This window comes from Myotis brandtii, unplaced genomic scaffold (genome assembly GCF_000412655.1).
Source record: "Myotis brandtii unplaced genomic scaffold, ASM41265v1 scaffold195, whole genome shotgun sequence".
Taxonomy (NCBI): Eukaryota; Metazoa; Chordata; class Mammalia; order Chiroptera; family Vespertilionidae; genus Myotis; species Myotis brandtii.
This window is the reverse complement of record NW_005357271.1, coordinates 294,505-299,092: the sequence shown is the minus strand read 5'-3', so window position 1 is coordinate 299,092 and position 4,588 is coordinate 294,505. Positions and strand designations below refer to the sequence as shown.

Genomic DNA, 4,588 nt, shown 5'->3' with positions numbered 1-4,588 from the left:
TTAAACAAATAAGTTGGATATGTGAAGGACAAAAAAAAGTCACAGGATATTGGGGAAAAGGAAACATTTTCACAGAGAATAGAGGAATGTTACAAAATAAAGAAAAAGAAAGAAGGGAGAACCATGTGGCTTTGACTTTAGCAGAGTGACCAATGGGGAAAGCACGGAGGTCCTAAGTTGGGAAAGGGTCCAATTGAAAAGGGTCATAAAAAAAAAAAGCTACAGCTTTTATAAATGCCTTAAGACAAATAAAGCAGTGGCCACCCTCTTTAAGGGACCCCCCCACCCCACCCTGTCTCTCCATGCCAGGAGAGACAGTCTTAGAATTAGAACTAGGGTTTTAGAAATAGCATCTGTTTGCAATAAAATTTCTTCTGCTTGCAATAAAATTTCTGTACTCGCTACCACCTTTTGTCCATGGCTTCATTCTTTGAATTCATCTGGACAAGAACCCAGGAAAGAAATCACCCTTGTAACCCTGCTCAATAAAAACCCCGAATTAGTTGGTGCATTGGCTGGGAACTTAGAAGCTGACCTCTTTACATCAAACAGTGAGCATATGAAGGACCCACAGATTCTATCCCTTCCTCTGCTATCCCTTTATAATTTTGCAGACATTATTAGGCATCTGCCAGCCACCTAAACCTGGCTGCCATCTTATGCAGGTATTTCTCCTTTATTCTCCCTCCCATACTCACGCTCCACCTCTAGGGCCAAATTAAAGAGGGCATTGGTCAGTCAAATTAAGAGCCACAAGGGTGACTACCACATAAAAAGTCTCCCATGGGAGGTTAAACTGGTGATAGGTCAGGTTAGAGTATTTGGCTTCCCACCAGTTGCAAGACAAAGCCTGGCCATTGATTAAATGAGTGCTTGGATCCAGCACTGAAAAACAAATGCAGCAAGTCCTCCCTCTTGAATGTCCTTATGTAAGGGCAAAGTGGGGGTGCCTGGTCAATCCCTAAGACCAGCAGAGGCCTCATAGGAATACAACTGTAATTAAACTTTGCCCCACCGGGGAGTGCACATAAGAGTTGGTCACTCACTTGCCCTAGCTGATTTTGCTCAGTGGATAGAGTGTCGGCCTGCGGACTAAAGGGTCCCAGGTTCAATTCTGGCCAAGGGCACATGCCCGGGTTGTGGGCTTGATCCCCCCAGTAGGGTATGTGCAGGAGGTAGCCAATCAATGATTCTCTCTCATCATTAATGTTTCTATCTCTCTAACCCTCTCCCTTCCTCTCTGAAATCAATAAAAGTATTAAAAAAAAAAAAAGATTTTGTCACTCAGCACTCTGGGCCCTCACAGTTGTCCTAGACAGCTGGGGAGAGAAACCAAGACACATATGTGAAATCAGCACAGTTGGACCCACAACACAAGTCCACTCTCCGACCCAGATCCCACTCAGCCTTTTCTTCTGCTTTCTATCTCAGTGGTATTAGGTCAGATGGCATCCAGCCAGGATCCCTTTGTTCATAACCAGTTCGGCCCCCAGTATGACCACTGTCTCCTCGGTCCAGACCCAACTAAGCCTAAATTCTCAGTCTCCATTTGTACAAGCCTCTTTGATATAGAGGGAGTCAGAGTCCTACGAAACCTCCTAGGCGAGGTAAATATTCCCCAAGACATCAGTTGGGGGGCAGCCATCTTCTTCCCACTCCTAGCATGTGATCCTGGCCCTGAATCTTCTCGGCAGACATACCAGGAATTAATTACAGGTCTCTGTCATTTCTGCCACTACCCCTGTGAAGGTTTTAGTCTTTTAAGTATTTACTCTCAGTCCAAGCGGGTTTTTCCCAGGCAGTTTTACTGTGTACAGAATTAGAGGTTTTATTGCACCTGAGGGGCCAATTCCTCAGGTGGAAGAGGATACTTGATTCATTAGGCATGATAAAGGCACAATCCTGCAGGAGGTTAATGATCAATGCCTCCTGATGGGAGCATCCCGGTGGGGGTTAGTTTAAGTTCAGAAGGGCTCTCCAGAGCCCTTGGAATTCTAGGTTGGAACTCAAAGTAATCTGCATGCAGCAGATATTAATATCAGCCTTACAAGAGGGCCTGAGGGTGTTAGAGAAATATTCCTATCATTGGGCACACAGCAGAAAGCAAACTTGGATATGCACCACTTCCCTCAGGACAGGGAGAGTAGAAAGGATGGCTCGGCATGGGCGCGGGTCCCCGAGTTCAGAGAGTAAGTATGGATAAGTCTGCCAGACCCTCATCTGCGACCCTACATGGTGAGGCAATCTTTTACTCCTTGCCAGTGAGAACTCCCAGTACCCTTAGCCAGGAAGGGGGCATCCCCCTCAGGGCAAAGGGAGAGTCACAAAGGATGCTGAATGTCCTTTTGTGTGTTCCCTTATAGATGGGAAGTGTGTTGTCCACACTGCATAAAGACAGACCCTTAGGGTGTATTCTTAAGAATTGGGATGATTTCTACTCACAAACGTTAAAGAAGAGATGTTCTGCACTCAGGCCTGGCCCCAGTATCATCTTTCAGATGGGGAGTGTTGGCCCCCAGAGGGAAGCCTTAAGTATAACACCATCCTGTAGTTAGATCTTTTCTGTAGGAGGGGAGGGAAATGGTCAGAAGTCCCATATGTCCAGGCTTTCTTTGCTCTAAGGGACAAGCCAAATCTATACAAGAACTATAAACTTGATCACTCCCTCCTGGCAATAGTAACCCAAAACCCACCAGAGGTAAAAAAGAAGAATGAAAAGGCTCCAGTACCACCAGAGCCCTTTTGCCCTCCATCTGAATCCCCATGTGAATTATTTTGTCTCCCTTATCTTGGACTTCCAGAAAAAGTGCCTCCACCGGCATAAAAGCTAACACCCAAGACTGTCCCTACACAGAATCACCCAGGAGGCCTCTACACCCTTATAGAACAAGTGGGTGAATTTGGGTGTATCAGAGTACAGGCCCCTTTCAGCCTTAAGGACCTGAGCTAAATAAAGAAAAACCTGGGTAAATTCTCACATAATCCTGATAGTTAAATTGAGGTCTTTCAGAGCCTAAATCAAATATTTGACCTATATTACCAGGACTTAATATTCCTTCTAGAGCAAAGCTTGTCCCACGAAGAGAAGGAGATTTTGGCAGAGGCTCCAAACTTTGGCAATAATTATTATGTTTCTTGTGTACAAGACATCACAAATCCTGAAGAGAAAGAGAAATACTTGACAGGGTCTCAGGCAGTTTCCCTTGCAGACCCAGAGTGGGATCCTGATGTTAACATGTGGAAAATAAGACACTGTCAGGCTTCTATAATAATAAAAGGTAATATGCTAATTAGACCAGACAGCCAAACGACCTTCCAGACAAAGCCATGGCTGCGAGGGCCGAGCCCCTTGCACGAATTTCATGCATCGGGCCTCTAGTACATAATAAAAGGCATCAGGAGAAGCAAGTCTAAGCCTATTAATTACTCCAGACAAACAACCATCATCCAGGAGATTAATGAAAACCCCAGCACATTTTTAGAAAAACTCAGGGAGGCATTGATTAAGCATACCAATATAACCCCAGATTCATTAGAGAGGCAGTTAATTTTAAAAGATAAATTTAGCCCTCGCCGGTTTGGCTCAGTGGATAGAGCGTTGGCCTGCTGAAAGGTCCCAGGTTCGATCCCGGTCAAGGGCATGTACCTTGGTTGCAGGCACATCCCCAGTAGGAGGTGTGCAGGAGGCAGCTGATAGATGTTCTCTCTAATCGATGTTTCTAACTCTCTATCCCACTCCATTCCTCTCTGTAAAAAATCAATAAAATATATTTTTAAAAATGTTTTAAAAAAAAGATAAATTTATCATTCAATCAGATCCAGACATCAGGAGAAAACTACAAAAATTGGTTATTGGTCCAAGAGCACCTTAGACAATCTCCTGAAAGTCGCCACCTCTGTGTTCTATAATAGAGACCAGGAGGAAGAGGACAAAAAGGACAGGAGAAACCAGACCAGAACTAAAGTCCTTTGTGCCATGCTTTGGGAGAACAAGGGCCCCCAGTCAGAGCCAAGAGGCAGGTGGTCAGTCCCAGGCACCTCTTACAACTATGGCCAGGTTGGACATAGGGCTGGGTTGCCCCAAGGGGCATGGTGAACCCCCTAATTTATGTTCTGTCTGTCAAGGAAACCACTGGAAGTTGGACTGCCCTTGGAGATGAAGGTCCCTTGGGGCAGGGCAGCAACCTAGCTGGCCCAACAGGACTAATGGGGCCTGGGGTCTCCCCACCTGGCTCTTCATAGGACTGTCATTTTCACCCAGGAGCCCCGGTAAGCCTGACAGTTGAGGGAAAGAAAATTAATTTCCTCCTCGACATAGGAACCACTTTCTCCATACTCTCTAACCCTAGTCAATTATCTTCAGAGGCAATAACCATTATAGATGTATCTTAAAGGCCAATAAAGAAATATTTATCGCCCTAACCGGTTTGGCTCAGTGGATAGAGCGTCAGCCTGTGGACTGAAAGGTCCCAGGTTCGATTCCGGTCAAGGGCATGTACCTTGGTTGCGGGCACATCCCCAGTAGGGGGTGTGCAGGAGGCAGCTGGTCAATGTTTCTCTCTCATCGATGTTTCTAACTCTCTATCCC

General features: G+C 45.6%; 1 protein-coding gene across 2 annotated transcripts in view; it reads left to right on the top strand.

Annotated features, from left to right (window-relative positions):
• The window catches only part of CCDC115 (coiled-coil domain containing 115), a 22,596-nt gene that overhangs the window by 13,890 nt on the left and 4,118 nt on the right, over window positions 1–4,588 (top strand). The gene's annotated exons all lie outside the window — the stretch shown is intronic.